This window comes from Astyanax mexicanus, chromosome 12 (genome assembly GCF_023375975.1).
Source record: "Astyanax mexicanus isolate ESR-SI-001 chromosome 12, AstMex3_surface, whole genome shotgun sequence".
Classification (NCBI taxonomy): Eukaryota; Metazoa; Chordata; class Actinopteri; order Characiformes; family Acestrorhamphidae; genus Astyanax; species Astyanax mexicanus.
The window spans coordinates 8,575,001-8,593,371 of NC_064419.1; the positions used below are offsets into that span (position 1 = coordinate 8,575,001).

The 18,371-nt window shown below is 39.9% G+C and overlaps 1 protein-coding gene across 2 annotated transcripts in view; it reads right to left on the bottom strand.

The window, feature by feature from the left end:
• Nucleotides 1-4,507, bottom strand: part of kcnn1b (potassium intermediate/small conductance calcium-activated channel, subfamily N, member 1b) — a 79,238-nt gene extending 74,731 nt beyond the window's left edge. The window contains exons 1-2 of one of the 2 annotated variants that reach the window (XM_049485908.1): nt 4,412-4,507; nt 1-329 (exon numbers count right to left, since the gene is read on the bottom strand). The exon at nt 1-329 is cut by the window's left edge and continues 1,075 nt beyond it. The gene's annotated coding sequence lies outside the window, so the exon portion shown is untranslated. Of the gene's footprint in view, nt 330-3,059; nt 3,253-4,411 lie in introns of those variants that run through there. The other variant, XM_049485909.1, reaches the window with a different exon arrangement.
• Nucleotides 4,508-18,371: the final 13,864 nt, after the last annotated feature.

An 18,371-nucleotide genomic window follows, 5' to 3' on the forward strand; every position in this document is an offset into this window, starting at 1 on the left:
CTTACTTTTATAAATAGATATTTCACTTTATTTATTTAATAACCTCATTTACGTGAATGAGGGCAAAAACAAAAGTGTAGTGGAGATAAGAGGTTGTGATGAGGGCTGGCCTCCCTTTCCAGGCATGAGATTGCCATGCTAAGTTGTGCTATGATACACTGCGGTGGGATTGGTGATGTGCTTCCAGGTTGGGTGGTCAGTCACCGACACTGCGTCAGAAAGTCAAGAAGGAGCCTTTTATAATTATTAAAGTCTCAGTGGGGATAAAAAGCAATGTAGAAAAGCAGGCCTGATTTGTGGGCTCCAGCAACCAGGGGACTAAAGGTCACCTGTAAAAAACAAAACAAAAACAAAGCACCATGAGAGTTGGTGGCAGAGGCGGGAAATATGGCAAACATAAAATATTGCAATTTTTTATTATAGATAATAATCTCCAGGATGGTTAGCTGGATAAAAAAACAAAACACAAAATGGCAGTGGACTTGATATCTGAGACAAGCCACTGTAAAGGTAATGATGTAATTTACTATGATGATTTAACATCTATTATAAATCTACTATCAATTACTCAATAACTACTATTATTGATTTAATAACTAATGTGAATTGTTAAGTACCCACTAAAACTACTTATATTAAGTCAATTTGTGTTTGTATTTACAATATTTTTTTGTTGTAACAATGCTTTTCAGCAATAAATCTTATACCGTTGGAAAGCCTGTTAATTTATATTTTAAATCCCATCCATTCTTCTCTGCCAATGCCTAAAAAGCTTATTCTGCCATTGACTTGTTTGGTGTTTGATGATCTCCTTGGGGTGCCATCTTTTTTGGAAGCCCACTTCGTGGCCTGTCTCTGATATCCCCCATTATATGGAACTTGGCCTTCAGTTTGGAGATACTGGTATCAGGGATCATTCAAAATAATGCAGCTACTTGGCTTTGCAGAACACCAGCTTGAAGTTGCCCTATAGCCCAGGCCTTATTTTATTTAAATTTTTTCCCATTTTCTCCCAATTTAACTAGGCCAATTGTCCCACACATTCAGCTACTACCCAGCTGGGTAGTGAAGTCAGTCACCTCCTCTTTTTGAACTGCTGCTTATGCAGCGTTAAAGAGTAGCATCACAGCACGCTCGGAGGAAAAGCGCAGCACCTCAGTTCCGATACATCAGCTCACAGAAGTCTTGTGCTGATCGACATCACCCTAGAAGTGATGAGGGATAAGAGCACCATCTACCCACCCAGAGAGAGCAAGGCCAATTATGCTCTCTCGGGACTCCAGCAGCTGATGGCAAGCTACATGACTGGGATTCGAACCATTGATTTCCCGATCATAGTGGCAGTGATTTAGACTGCTTGACAACTTAGCGCCCTTGGCATGATTATTTTTGAGGCAGACACCTATACTGAATCTTGTAGCTGGACCTGGGCTCAACCCTACTCAGCTCGGCTGCTCATCCCTCAAATGTGGCTCCATTTAAAGGGTAATTAACAGGCTTTGTAAAGAAATAAGATTTATTGCCAAGAATCTTTATTACTATCAAACACGAGTTTCCTTACTTTTTGTGCCATGTTCCTTTGATTTATGCAGTATTTTTGCTTCGATTTATAAGTTGCTCATTAACTGCTATTATTTATTTTCTAGCTAATATGAATGATTCAGTATCCACTATGAAGTACTTAGTATCAACTACAAATGATTTGGTATTAATTTTAAGTTAATTACTAGTCAGAATGAATTATTCAGTAACTACTATTAATATCAGTCTCCACTATTAACTATTTAGTATCCACTTTGACATATTTAATATCTACTATGAAATACTCACAGTATTCACTATAAAGTATTCTAGATTCGTTACAAATTACTCAGTAACTACTAACTACACTTAAAAGCATTAAATTCCAGTTGTCTTGGTTTAGTAAAAAAAAATCACCCTTTTTAACCAGAAAATACAATCTGTTTAGTTTTAAAAATAGTTCCATTGCTACTCTGTTTGGCTTGTAAGCACTGCATCGTTGCTAGGTTACCTGTATATGGCAAAGTAATACATGGAGAGCTTCGGTTACAGTGAATTACCTGCTGATAATGGCACACATAGAACGCCTCTCAGCCAATCACATTGCAGGGTCGGAAATAACCGTGGTATAATAGAGATTCATTTTATGGATATTTTAATAACAGTACGTAACAACAATAAATCATAGTATCACTTTTTTTGTTTTGCAACACTGTTTTAGCTATCAAAAAGTATACATTATTAATGGTGGATAGTAATGCAAGTTGACTACAGCAGCAGGAGAAATTGCAGTGACTTTTTTTTTGACATAGCAACACTTCTTCATCACCAACATCACTTCTTGTTGGTACTAAATGGGTTAGTACATTAATATTTATAGAGCCAACATTTATTATAAGCTAAGAGAACTAAGGTTAGGGGAGAGCTAGCTTACTTTAGCAGCAGGCTAGCTAACATACGAATGTTACGTATAATACGTACTAATAATTATTTTGTTTCTAGTATGGAACATTCATTTGTTAACTACTATACATTATTTAGAAACTACAATGAGTTTCTAACTACACTAAAAAGCATTAAATTCCAGTTCTAGGTCTTAGTTTAGTAAAAAATGTTCACACTTTTTCATCAGTCATAATTTTTGAAGACATACTTGTTGAAATGTATTGTTGATGCTTTCCTTTGTCATATTTTTATTAAATAATATGTTAAATACTTTTCATTCAAAGTGAATTTTTTAAGTAAACCTCACTTACTGACTGACTGACATGATTATGTCATTCCGAGTGTCTATGAGGGCGAAGGCTGAGATGTGGAAAGTGATCTGCTGAGTGGACTGTTTAAACACTCAGTCAATAGGAAACGCTATGAAACCCTAGAACCCGCTGGCGTACGCTGCAGTTTTGGTGATGGTGAATGTAGGTTGGTTTTGGTTGGGGGGGGGGAGCTGAAATTCAGAGTGGATGTGTGGCGATGGCAGGAGGAACCTGATAGCTTTCATTAGGTAATTAGTTCTGGAGACCTGGATATATAGTCACCTGGGCGGCATGAAGTATCGTTTGCTTTACTGGTTTTGGAGGCAGCGCTGCCTACGAGTGCATGAATTATTAACCTTTCCATCCCACTCCAGCTTCAGCTTCAGAGAGAGAAATGGTGGTGGTGGTGGTGGAGGGGATGTGATCTGACTCTGTTTGACAGAAACTCTCTATTCGGGCCATCCGAATCACTGGTCACACACAGCCCTGTGCGCTAGAACCAGTGAAGAAACCAATTTGGAACTGATGGTCTGACTTATATTGTATTATACTGGTTTTATCAGTGTAATAAATTATTACAGCTACGATGAAGGGCAGATGAACATTGGAACGACTAACAAATATTGTGTCTCTATAGAGAATAATTTGGCTACATTAGATAGACAGCCAGCTACCCAGATAGCAAAAATACGTTGGATCAACATTGGCTCAACATCAATGTTTACGTTGGCATGATGGCATGGTTAAACACGTTGGTCCAACATCATTTTGGCCAGTGGGCCTATACGTTGGCCTGACATTGGGTGCCAACCAATGTTTGATGTCGGGACTACATTGGCCTGACGTTGAGTGCCAATTAACCAATGCTTTATGTTGGCCCTATGTTGGCTTCCATCTACATAAGCAAGACAAGGGCTTTGTAAACCTCTATATATTGAAATCTATTAGCTCAAGAATTTGTATAACTTAATGTAAAAAGAATGTTACGTATTAAATAACCATTAATCAAGAATGTAAAATAATCAACAATAAATGACTTCTAAAATAATTCATTGCAAAAGGATTGCTATTATGTTTTTATATTATATATCATATGTATTTTGAAGGGAAAAATGTATGTGTTACAAAATTAACATAATACAAACAGAAAGAGGAATGCTACATATTTTAACTTGATGTAATTATTACTTGGCTTTTAAACATATATATGGATGTTCATTCTATTTGTTTGTATTGGACATAAAGGCAAAACGTATATAATTACACACAAAACTCCAAAAAATATAGTTTCAGGTTTGATTTTGAAAGTGAGTTTGAACAAGCATCATATGCTTGAAAACAAAGTTCGTAAAGCCAGTAATTTTGTCCAGCCCATTTTGTCTGGATTTTTGTGTTAAATTATGTCAAATTTGCCTTTTTGTTCTGCGTTGTTTTGTATTGTTCTAATACATAAAAAGTATGACACAAAAATATGAAAATAATATGAAAATACATTTTCGGCCTCTATATACTGTATTGTACTCTTTGTATAAAACAATAAAATACAATACAGTAATTTTACAATGCTTTAAAATATCTTTTGAATAACATCAATATATTATACACTATTAAATATTATCTTAATTTTACCTTACCCTGCTGCATATCCGACTGCGTATAGATGTATTCAGCTTCTCTTAATTTAAATATAAACAAACAAGCCTGAATTAACGGTCGTTTTTCCCTGAGTGAAATGACCACGCGCTTCAGAAAGTGTGCATTAACATATGAAAACGAGTATGGTTTAAAGGCTTAAACTTCACCTGTGATCCGTGTACACACACACACACACACACACACACAGACACAAACGAGCTCCACGTTGGTCTGTAGGTTATGCCCAAACTCGGGTTCAAGTCGCTACCCCGAGAAAGGTGTAGCCTATAGCGTTCTGTACACGCGCGCGCACACACCTACACAAACAAACGCGCGCACCAGTTTTGGAGTATGGCAAACTGCTGTTGTGTGTGTGTGTGTGTGTGTTCGCTGCTCTATTAAAACTGTATGAGTGATTTTGTTTGTGTTCTGTGCCCTATTTGTCTGTCTGTGCGCACACACACGCGCATACAGTAAGTTGGCATGTTCCAGCCATGCTCCAATATTGGTGTGTGAGACTTGGGCTGTTTGGGAATAAGCTAAAGACCAACGTGTAGCTGACGTTGGAAAAACGTTGGCATTTTAACGCCGACCTCCGTTCCCTAACGACCATTATCCAACGTTCTAAAAATACTGCCAACCACAGACCAACTTTGGTCTGACGTCGGCGACATAGGCGACATCTGCCAACGTTGGGCCGACGTACTGTTGCTATCTGTGTGATTTGTGGGCAAAAAATATTAGCTCTTAGCACTGGGCCTGGGTATCACCACTGATTTTCACATACTTTTTCTTGCAAACTGTAAATGAATGCCAGCAGTTTTTTTGTGCATTGCATCACCGCCAGTTCTGTCACCAGGGAATCCTTGACAATCATTTTTCAAACAACAATCCGAATCAAGATTCAGATATTATCGTGCACCCCCTGTTTCTAATAAAGTGGACAGCGAGCATACATTACAAAATCACTTTAATTTGCCAAATAGTCGCTCTCCGAATATCATGACCCAAAGGATCACGACCCAGGCCACAGGTCAGCAGGATATCTATCTGGAACGTAGATCATTTAACACATGCTGTAGGACAGTGGCCATCTGTGGAACACAGTGTGTAGGTTAGTGTTGCAGCGTCAGCGCGGGCTTTCCCGGCCTCACGGCGGTCCTGAAGCTAATCAAGCGTACGGCTCTTATGTAAGCCTCTGTGTGTATTATTTATATGGAGTGTATAAGTGTATGTGTGCGTGTATGTGTGTGTGTGTGTGTGTATGTTTGTGAAAGCCCCCTCCCTGCCACCCCACCTGTTCTGCACACACACCACAGGAGCCTCTCACTCATGACCACCAGCACTCTAAATTTAGATCTCAGTTGAGTTAGCCCTGAGCACTGGTCTCAGATCAGCCACTGCAGCCCACTCACTCTCTCACACTCAAAGATTAGAGGATCATGGGCAGTGTGAGCTAGCGGGATGGCATTTGAGCAAGCGGTGTGGCAGTAGAGTGATCAAGATGGCAGTACAGTGAGTGGAGCAGTAGTAGAGTGAGCATGGTGGTGGCCATTACAGCAAGCACGATGGCAGTAGAGAAAAAGAGTGGCAGCAGAATAAGACAGGAAGCAGTGAAGCGAGTGGAAGCAGGTAGAGTAAGCATGGTGGAAGTCGAGTAAACAGGGCGGCAGTAAACTAAGTGCAGTGGGTGGAGCAGTAGTAGAGTGAACAGGGTGGCGCCAGCATGAGCAGGGTGGCATTACAGCGAGCATGGTGGCAGTAGAGCAAGATGGATGGCAGTAGCATGAGTAGGGTAGCATTACAGCGAGCATGGTGGCTGTAGAGCAATATGGACGGCAGTAGAGCAATCAAAGTGGCAGTCGAGCACTAGTGGCAATAGAGTTAATAGGGCGTCAGTAGACCCAACAGGGTGGCAGCAGAGTGATTAGGTGGCAGTCAAGCAAGTGGTGTGGCAGTAAAGTGATCAGGGTGGCAGTAGAGTGATAGGGTTGCAGTAGAGCGATCAAGGTTGCAGTCGAGCAAGTGGTGCACGAGAAGGGTGGCAGTACAGTAATCAGGGTGGCAGTAGAATGATCAAGGTGGCAGTTGAGTGATCAGGGTGGCAATAGAGCAATCAGGGTGGCAGTAGAGCGATCAGGGTGGCAGTAGCGTGACCAGAGTGGCAGTAGAGTGATTAGTGGCAGTTGCATGAGCAAGTAGGGTGGCATTACAGCGAGCATGGTGGCAGTAGAGCGAGTGGAGCAGTAGTAGAGTGAGCAAGGTGGCAGTTGCATGAGTAGGGTGGGATTACAGCGAGCATGGTGGCAGTAGAGCGAGCAGGGTGGCAGCAGAGCAAGCAGGGTGGCAGTACAGTGAGTGGAGCAGTAGTAGAGTAAGCATGGTGGCTGTACCATAAGCAGGGTGGTATTATAGCGAGCACGGTGGCAGTAGAACAAGATGGGTGTCAGTAGAGGAAGCATGGTGGCAGTTGAATAAACAGGGTGGCAGTAGACTAAGCAGGTCGGCAGTACAGTAAGTGGACCAGTAGTAGAGCAAGCATGGTTGCAGTACCATGAGCAGGGTGGTATTACAGCGAGCACGGTGGCAGTAGAACAAGATGGGTGTCAGTAGAGGAAGCATGGTGGCAGTTGAATAAACAGGGTAGCAGTAGACTAAGCAGGGCGGCAGTACAGTGAGTGGAGCAGTAGTAGTGAGCATGGTGGCAGAAGCATGAGTAGGGTGACAGCAGAGCGAGATTCCACCAAAGAAGTAAATATGCTTTAAAGCTCCACTAGGTAGGATTGAGATTTTGTGCTCGTGGGCTCCCCCTACAGTTGTAGAGTGTAATAAATGTTTCAGGCAGATTAGTTTCTCTTTCTTGTTTTCTGGCTTTCACAGACATATTCGTTCTCTTTCCAGCTTCTGCCAGAGTGTCTGTATGATAGTTCGTAAAGAATGAACCAGTAGTTCTTGTAGAACTGTTAGAACTAAAGGTCGGAAAGCAGGTCGCAGTTCTCGCGAGCGTTGGTTGCGGCCAACTCGGAAAACGTACAGAGTCTGGTTTGAGCTCAGAGGAGCTCCGGCACAGACACGAAAGCACCGCTATTCATTCTGTTACACCTCAATGCAGCGCTGCAGTGAGTTTCAAGCTGTGATTTTACTTCTTTAAAAAGATCAAAAATCAAGGAAATCCTACCTAGTGCTACTTTAACAGCCAACCTGCTGAACACAGCAAATTCCAGCATCAATTTTGTTGTGGTTTACATGTATACCAGTGTTTAAAACACAACATTTGGTAGTTTATACTGGTTTATATTAGTATGATACTGGCTGATTAGCATATTGTGATTAAAACAGTACTGTATATGCTCTACCCTTTGCAGAAACAGTGCCTTCAGTATGTGGTAAATGCAGGTATTGTATGTGAGTCCGGGGGCTTCCTTCTATGTGAGGGTCACACGGTGAGGACAGTGGTGTGACATAGACATGCAGTTAGCATCATGCGTTTAAATGTGTGTTTGTGTGTGTGTGTGTGTGGTGGGATGCTGCAGTGGTTAGGGAGGGATGAGGGGGGCTGTCACTAACAGATGAGTGTTCCTGATTACTTATTACCACCCCCCCCCCCCACACACACACACACACACACAGATACACACAGCTCGTTCACTGAAGGACATCACTACAGATTTAAGGGTTCTCCAGTAAAACCAGTGGTCCTGGATGGAACCATGAGAAATTAAACAACCCTCTTGAATATTTAAACTAAAACGCTAATTTTCTTGTTATAAAGGTTAGTTTAATACACAGTCCTTTCTAGATGCTTTTGAAAATGGTTTATATAGCAGTTAAACAATAGAGGTGGAGTACTGATAGCATTTCTAAAGGCATCTAACACATTTTTAACATGGCACTGTACGACATTGCACAGTTTTTTTGTAAATCAGCTGATTTGCCATTTCAGTCATTTTGGTTGAGAACCTCAGACAATACACAGCAGTATTATCCAGCAGACTTCTTCTGAAGGAGGGATCTGTACCTACTGTCTGTGTTAAGCCAGCAGATGAGGGAGATATAAGGACTTTCCAAAAATTAATTTTAATGTGCTTCTATTGCAGTTAAGCATGAACTAGCTATTTTGCACAAGCTAACACTAATTTGTGGTAAACATTATGCATAAACATGTGTGACCAGCAACAGGTTATTTGCATAAAAGTGACAGAGCCCTTAAATGGCTCACTTTAAAAGAATAGAGCTGGTGAGATCTCTTTATGTGAGAGTCATTTTGTGCAAAGAACTCCATGAATATGTTTTGTATAGCCCATATTATTGTATTCTACGTCGCGTAAAAAAAAAAAAAAAATATATATATATATATATATATATATATATATATATATATATATATATATATATATATATATATATATATATATATATTGTCCCCTTTTAAGACCCATCACCAGACCTATTCAATGTGTGAGATGCTATTGGATGCACTATCAACACTCCACCACCACTGCCACAAAATCTGCAGGAACTGTGTGAGAATATTTAAGATATATGGGATAAATTTTCACAGAACACCATTAGGAACCTCTACATCTTCATGCTGGGATGTCTGACATGTTATTATTAGTAATATTATTATTATTGAGTGTGAAATATTGTCACTGCGCCATTTTTTCACTCAGACAGAACACCACCACCCCCAATCCCCCCCTCGCCACTGCAGCTGCAGATCAGAGCACAGTGTGTTTTTGTATTATAAACAGCTCTCGGGGGGGGGGCTGTAGAATGAGACCCCTGCCTGCAGGGTTCATCTGATTGGTGATCAATACCAATAAAAGCAAAAAAAACCAGTAAAGACGGTTTAATCTGACTGTTCACACACTTTCAATTCAGCAGTGAACCTGATACACCGCTGCACCACTACCTGCAGATACACACACCTCTGAACTGAACCTGAATCACAGAACCTCACGGCTGGGTTCTGACACCGTAGTCCGGTCGGTTCAGAAGAACCAGAAGCTCCAGAAGCTCCAGAGCTGAACGTCTCCAGCTGACCGACACTGACTTCCAGTAAAACCTTCAGTACAGACCATAATCTGCTGCTGACGCTATAGGTTCTGCTCCAACACGACCGTAAACAACCTTTTCAGCATCTTCTATAATAATATTCAATAAACAATTTTAGATAAACAATTAGGATTTCCAATTAGGAATTTAACTGCATATTTGTCCATTATTATATTGATAATAGTGATAATCGTTTTCATTTCAATTAAAAACACTTTATCAAATGATCATAGATCATAGAAAATACTTGTACACCAATACATAAACATATTATCACCAATACACAATCTTACAATCTCAATATTGTATTTTTTACATAGAAAATAAAAAAATGTTGTTCAATTTAATTAGATTTTTGGAAACAATCCAAATTCCAGTTCAAGATTTTTTTTTGTTTTTTCTGTTACAGTGGATTTTGTAACATTTTGACATAGATTGATTTAAAACATAAACAAAAATGTTAAATATTTTTTTTAATTTTGAGAACTGTATCTGAATACACAATTTAGAGATTGAGATTAAAAGATTTAATGGCAAACGTTTACAATCCCAATCAACACTCTCAAAATCCTGATAATCCTTTTTATAATTTCTAACGATATTTTGATGATTTCTGATGATATTTTAATGATTTCTGATGATAATTTTAATGATTTCTGATGATAATTTTAATGATTTCTGATGATAATTTTAATGATTTCTGATGACATTTTGAAGATTTTCAATGATATTTTAATGTTTTCTTGATGATGCTTGATTATTTGTCATGTTCTTTGATGATGTTTTATGGTTTAAAAAAAAGGAAATGATGCATCTTACCTTGTCTCTTTATATTAAAATAAATCCCTGGTTTATCTTCAGTGCAGTTTAGCTCAGATTTGACCGCAGCCTTTAAGCGCTCCGGACAGGGTTTTGGTCATCGTCCAGTCAGGCTGTTTCTCAGAAGTGATGGCTGGCCTGTGTGTGTGTGTGTGTGTGCTTGTGTGTGTGTGTGTGCTTGTGAGTGTATGTGTCTCTTTGAGACATGTAATTAGAATGCAGAGTGAAGAAAAGAGCGCAGCTTGTTAAGAGCTGCCATGCAAATGGCCTGAGTGACAAAGAGCCACACAGACACACACACACAGGGGCCCTGTCGCACGAGCGCAGGAGCCCACACACTGTACACAGCGTACGTCACACACTTTGAAGAAGTCACACACTGTCAAGCGCTTACACACACCATTAATGTGCAGGTGAGTGGAGTGTGAAGGAGGGTCATGAGGCAGGAGAGTGTGAGGAGAGTGTGTGGAGTGTGAGGAGTATATAGAGTGTTTGGAATATAAGAATTGTTTAAAGTGTGAGGAGTGTGTGTGGACTGTGTGAGGAATGTGTGTGAGGTGTGTGTGTGGAGTGTGTGAGGAGTGTGTGTGTGGAACATGAGGAGAGTAAGCAGTGTGAGTGGAACGCTCTGGAATAGATGGGGGGAGAAATGTGCAATTGAAGGCGATGAGTTCAAAGGCCCGCCAAATCCCTCTCATCTTACCGGTCATACACACACACACACACACACACACACACACTGGGATAAAGGCCTCAGATGGACAGAAACTGGACAGTGGAGCTGCTCTTTAACAGCAGGGGGCAGTGCATCGCAAAACTGGCCCTCTGCCTGCTTTAAAACATGGGCGTTAAAGTTGCTACAACCCCTGGCAAAAAGTATGGAATCACCAGTCTTGGATGAGCACTCCTTCAGACATTTCATTCTGTAAAACAAACTCTGATCAAAAACATGATACAATAATAAGGTCATTCCAAAGTGCAACTTGTTGGCTTTCAGGAACACTCAAAGAAATGAAGAAAAAACATTGTGGAAGTCAGTGAATGTTACTTTTATTGACCAACCACAGGGAAAAAAATATGGAATCACTCAATTCTGAGGAAAAAAGTATGAAATCACTCAAATTGAAGGTAGAAAATAGGGACACACCCAGTCAATTTCCTTTCCCTAAATGGACACCTGCCTCAGATTAGATCTGCTCGTTAGTCTGCAGTTAAAATCACCTGCAGTCATGACACCTTGGAGGGCTGCTGGACGAATTAGAGTGGCAAGAACCATGGCTCCAACAAGAGAAATGTCTCTTGAAACAAAAGAGAGGATTGTGAAACTTCTTGAAGAAGGTAACTCTTCACGCATGGTTGCTAAAGATGTGGGCTGTTCACAGTCAGCTGTATCCAAGATATGGACCAAATACAAACAGCATGGAATGGTTGTTAAAGCCAAGCGTACTGGTAGACCGAGAAAGACATCAAAGCGTCAAGACAAGCAACTTAAGGCCATTTGTCTTGAAAACCGAAAAAAGTACAACTAAACAGATGAAGCATAAATGGGAAGAAGCTGGAGCCAATGTATGTGACCGAACCGTAAGAAATCACCTAAAGGAAATGGGATTTCAATACAGGAAAGCTAAAAGAAAACCATCATTGACACCTAAACATAAAAGAACAAGACTGCAGTGGGCTAAGGAGAGGCAATCATGGACTGTGGATGACTGGATGAAAGTTATCTTCAGTGATGAGTCAAGAATCTGCATTGGACAAGGTGATGATGCTGGAACTTTTGTTTGGTGCCGTTCCAGTGAGATTTATGAAGAGGCCTGCCTGAAGAAAACAACCAAATTTCCACAGTCCTTGATGATATGGGGCTGCATGTCAGGCAAAGGCACTGGGGAGATGACTGTGGTTAATTCTTCTATCAATGCACAAGTTTACATTGACATTTTGGACAGTTTTCTCATCCCTTCAATTGAACAGATGTTTGGAGATAATTAAATAATTTTCCAAGATGACAATGCATCGTGCCATAGGGCAAAAACAGTGAAGGCATTCCTTGGAGAAAGACACATTCAGTCAATGTCATGGCCTGCAAATAGTCCAGATCTCAACCCAATTGAAAACCTGTGGTGGAAATTGAAAAAAATGGTCCACAAGAAGGCTCCGACCTGCAAAGCTGATCTGGCAACTGCTATCAAAGAGAGTTGGCACCAAATTGATGCAGAATACTGTTTGTCACTCATCAAGTCCATGCCTCAGAGACTGAAAGCCGTTATAAAAGCCAAAGGTGGTGCAACTAAATACTAGTGATGTATTTTGAATCATCTTTTGTTTATCTGTTTTTCATGATTCCATACTTTTTTCCTCAGAATTGAGTGATTCCATATTTTTTTCCCTGCGGTTGGTCAATAAAAGTAACATTCACTGACTTCCACAATGTTTTTTCTTTATTTCTTTAAGTGTTCCTGAAAGCCAACAAGTTGCACTTTGGAATGACCTTATTATTGTATCATGTTTTTGATCAGAGTTTGTTTTACAGAATGAAATGTCTGAAGGAGTGCTCATCCAAGACTGGTGATTCCATACTTTTTGCCAGGGGTTGTAGGTGGTTGCTTTGGTATCTTAGGTTGTTACTGTGGTGTTACAGATATTTGCTGTGGGATAATAGTTGATAATAGTTGTTCCTATGGTGTCTCGGGTGATTGCTGTGGGTTCCCAAACTGTTGCTATGAGGTTGCTAGGTGGTAGCTATGGTAGCCTATATGGTTGCTGTGGTAAAATATGTTATTCCTTTGGTCCAACAGAGTGTTGCAATTGTGTCCTATTTGGTTGCTGTGGTGTCCCAGAATGTTGCTATAGTGTCCCACGTGGTTGCAGTGGTATAACAGGTTGTTGCTATTGTGTCCCGGGTGTTTGTTATCCCACATGGCTGCAAGGGAATTACTTGTGAGTTTTAGAATTACGTTGGCCACTCCATTGTGCACCTGAACAGCTAAAGTGACCTAAATTGTTGTATTATCCGTATTTGTTGTTATAATGTTGCAGGAGGTTGTTGCAGTATCTCAGGTGGTTGCTCTGGTATTCCAGGTGGTTGCCTTGGTGTCCCAGGTTTTTAATGTGGTGTCCCTCGTTCTTATGTGGCATCCCATTAGGTTGATAGGGCATCCCAAAGGGTTATAGTGTACCAGGTTAATTCTGTGGTGTCCTAGGTGGTTGGTGTGGTTGGGTTGTAGTGGTATTCCAGATCGCTGCTGTGCAGAATTGCCAGGTTTGCGGTTTTCCCGCCAAATTCTTGTTTAATATAAGGGACAGCATGAAACAGAGAGAGAGAGAGAGAGAGAGAGGAATACAGAAAAAGAGAGAGAGATGGAGAAGGACAGAGAGATACAGAGAGAGAGAGAGAGATACAGAGAGAGAGAGAGAGAGAAAGAGAAAGAGAGGAATACAGAAAAAGAGAGAGAGAAGAGAGATACAGATAGAGAGAGAGAGGTACAGAGAGAGAGAGAGAGAGCGAGCGAGAGAGAGAGAGAAATCCAATGTAACCAGAAATCAAAGTGATGAAAAAAATATATACTATATTGAAAGAGGAGAGAAGAGAGTTTAGAAGGGGCAAGAACAGAAAAGAGTAAATAAAAGTCCGTTTTTTGCTAATTATATTACTATATATATTTTTTTCTGACTGGGATATAAAACTGTTATAAAACAAATAATAAAAATATATATATTACAATATATTTAATAGTGTTAGGGTAAATAGCAATACCGATAATGCATCCCTTATAAACAAAACACGAAGTCATACACTAATAGTTGTTTTGCCATTTGCTTCAAACGTGTGACAGACATATATTTTGGACTAGTTTAAGCTTCTGAGTGTCGGGTTTTAGACTGAATTTGGGGTGGATATTTTTGTTGGACCTGGCAACCCTGCTGCTGTGGAATTCCAGGGATTTATACCACTTTAGTCCACGTCTGGAGTTTGTTTATCTGCTCAATAGTGTCCTTCTCCATTATTTGCAGTATTCCTTTCTCTTCTTCAGACATTAGACACTGTATATGTGTGCATTTGCACATCTGTGTCAGCAGTTGGAACGATTTAAGTGCTGAATAACGCATTTATTAGAAAGGATATCGACAGATATTTGGAAATTTAGTGTATCAGTGTTTCAGTATATCGGTAGAGTAACGGTGTGTAGCTGAGGGGTGAGGGGTTGCTGTAAAGCTCTGAGGAATAAAACGTGAAGAAGGTGTAGCACTGAGCCATTTCATGCAGAAGGGAGGTGTGTGTGTGTGTGTGTGTGTGTGTGTGTGTGTGTGTGTGTGTGTGTGTGTGTGTGTGTGTGATGAACTGCGCTGCAGGCTCTGCTGACGCTGCGCTCCGCTCGATGAGGGAATTCCGCTGCTATTTTTAGCTCGCTGCTCTGCAGGCTGGTGGGGGTCCAGGGTGGGTTCTCTCATCTACACACACACACACACACACACGCACACTGCAGGGCTAAGTAACAGACAAGGACATGGAGATCAACCTTCACGATGCAGTGGAGGCATCATGAAAATGTCTCATTTTCATAATTTTCATCAGACCAAGAAAGACTGGTAATTGAGACCATTAATAATAATATCAAATTTATCTTAGCTGTAAAAATGATTTACGTATACCTATCATCATCATCAAAAAAAAAAAAAAAAAAAAAAAAAAATGTGCCAGATTGTCATGGAGTTACTCAGAATGACAGTGGGTCATCTTCAGTCATTTTACAGGCACTTTGATGCACTAATCCAACAGGACAATGCTCATCCACACACTGCTGTCATCTCAAGTGTGCATTGTGATAGCGATGTTGAGAAACTGGTAAGTAATCATTTGGTTTATATATATATTTATACAACAGTTAGTTCCGACCTCACAATCTGATTGGTTGAGAAGTGTTCTAGATGTGATGATATTCCTGATAACATCACGGCCTTCTCACACTAAACTTGTATCACTCCACCAACGCGTTGCCGAGTAACGGCGTATACACACAGGACAGTTTTGAGTCATCGCCTCCATGGGCACCAACAGCAGCGTTAGCTTAGCACAGGCTAGCGCTCAGCCGCGGCACACTTGCCCTTAGCCCACAGCGCTGACTCGTGGAAAAAAGGGAAGAAAAACCGTGATGTTATTCGTGATAACACACTCGCTCTCGTGTTCTATATATATATATATATATATTAGGGGTGTCACGATTTTAATTTACGCAAATGGTGCAGCACACTGTAGCCGACGCCGCAGACGTTGTGACTGCTCAAAGAGCAGCCCTTTCTCCAGAGAATGTGGACATTCTCATCTTCTTAAAGAAAACTAGAAAATATAAAAATAACAGTTGTTTTGTCTAGCCTCAAACATGTTAATAGTTTTGGAACCTTAAGGAGCATCTTTCTCTCAGATAAAGTTAATAATAAAACTTGTCATTCTCAGCGACCAAGTCTAATTTTTCATGTTGAACAGTTATAGTAGGATAGAGTTCAGTTTGTTAAGGCTCTAATTGTTCTATTATTTTGTACATGACTGTTCCTGTATTTTTTTATTACTTATTTTGTTATGTTGCACATTGCTGTTTTAACAGTGCACACTGCTGCTACCAAAAAAAAACACTAGTTGGCATTACATATATATCTTAATTAAATAATTTAATTTTTTATTAGTGCCTAATGTGGTGTATTATAGATCACTTGTATCACTTTGCATCACTTATATCAAGCCCACCTTTTGAAATAAGATATTGTAAATTTGATGAATCAAACCAATGACTGACCATAGACTAATCTAAAACTGCAATAGGCCTCTCTCTGCTGTAGAAAAAAAAGAAAATCGAGAATAGAATCGAATCGAATCAAATCGACCGTAAAATCGAATCGAGGATTTAGAGCAGGGGTGTCCAAACTACGGCCCATTTCCTTTTTTGGAGAGGCCCACGAGGTATTTTAGAAAGAGAATGAAAGTTGGCTCGCTGTTAAGCAGGTTTTTATAATGTGAGATTCAAAGTTTGAACGCTAGGTGTCAGGAACGGGCCAAAGAGTCTAAAAGCGGAGAGAGTGCGCATTTCTAGCGCAAAAAAACGGGCCAAAGAGTCCTAAAGTTGCCATAGATAAGGAGTTTTATATTAAGAGACATCATGAAATTAAACATCAATTTGAAAAATCTTAGTTTACACAACACTGTCAAAGATAAAGATAGTAAGTCAAGTACAATGGTGTAAATTAAATAATCAGGAAAATGTATTATTATACATATAATATATATTGGCATTCTCTCAATGAGCTTCAAGAGGTGGTCTCCTGAAATGGTTTTCCAACAGTCTTGAAGGAAGGAGTTCCCAGAGGTGTTTATTTAGCACTTGTTGGCCCCTTTGCTTTCTTCAATCTGTGCTCCAGCTCACCCCAAACCATCTGGATTGGGTTCAGGTCCGGTGACTGTGGAGGACAGCTCATTTTTTGTTAAGTACATAAAACTCCACGTGTTCATTCATAGTTTTGATGCCTTCAGTGAGAATCTACAATGTAAATAGTCATGAAAATAAAGAAAACACATTGATTATATATATATATATATATATATTTTTTTTTTTCTAGAAAATTACTGCAATTACATGTTCTGGTATACACCAGTTTATTTCCTTTGTGTGTATTAGAAAAAAAGAAAAAAAAAAAGAAAAAATCAACATTTATAAAACTTCACGCAAAACTAAAAAAATTAACTGAAATCAATCGCTTCCAATAACCATCAGCACAATTCTTAACACCCACTCTGCAATCTGCTCCAGGTCTCTCATATGTAAAGGGTGCCTTCTCCCAACAGCAATTTTAAGATCTCTCCACAGGTGTTCAATGGGATTTAAATACTGTCTCATTGCTGACCACTTCAGAACTCTACAATGCTTTGTTTCCATCCATCTCTGGGTGCTTTTTGAAGTATGTTTGGGGTCATTGTCCTGCTGGAAGACCCATGACCTAGGACACAAACCCAGCTTTCTGACACAGGGCTCTATATTGAGACCCAAATCCGTTTGGTATAATCTTCAGCTTTCATGATGCCTTGCACACAGTGAAAGCACACAGTGCGAGATGCTTCAAAACACGCCCAACATCTTTGTTTGTTCAAAAAAATGTTTGACTGTAGGCACTATGTTATTTTCTTTATAGGTCTCATTCTGTTTTTGGTAAACAGTAGAATGATGTGCTTTTACTAAAAAGCTCTATCTTGGTCTTGTTTGTCCACAAGAAGTACATTTTGGCAAACTGCAGACTAGCTTTTGACAACTCTGTGTCTTCTTGGGTTCGCACCGCCACTGATGCACCCTGAGCCTGCAGGACAGATAGAATTTCTTTGGAACTTGATTGGGGCTGCTTATCCATCATCCGTATTATTCTGCTTTGCAACGTTTTATCAGTTGTTTTCTTTCGTCCACATAGAGGGAGGTGAGTTACACTGCCATTGGTTGTAAAATTCTTAATTATGTTCCGCATTGTGGACAAAGGAACAACTCTGGAGATGTATTGTAACCTTTTTCGGTGATTTGCGATATTTTTCCACAATTTTGGTTCTCAAGTTCTCAGACAGTTCTGTTACTTACTAGCCACACTAACTGTACAGCTGTGGTGCAGAACTGAAATAAAATATAATACCTTATTCAATAATAATAATAATAATAATAACAGTGATACAACAAGATCTACAACGAGTGGTTAAACCTGGATCAGTGGGATAACTGAACGTTCTGCTTGGAAGGTAATCCGTTAACCCGTTATTGATCAGTTCCAGTGTTGAGCAGAGATTATGTATTGATCAGGGCTGATTGGAGAAAGAGTGTGTGTGTGTGTGTGAATGTGTGTGTGTGTGCACGTGTTTGGATGCAGGTGTACAACAGCCACTGGGAATTCTCCACACCGGACTCATATACTCGTGTGAAGTCATGCAGGTCAGCTTGAATGCATTAGATACTCAATTGATTTTCCAGCAGAACTACTGCACTGTACAAACACATACAGCTCTGGAAAAAATAGATAAGAAATAAGAGACCACTCAAAAACGATAAGTTTCTTTTTTTT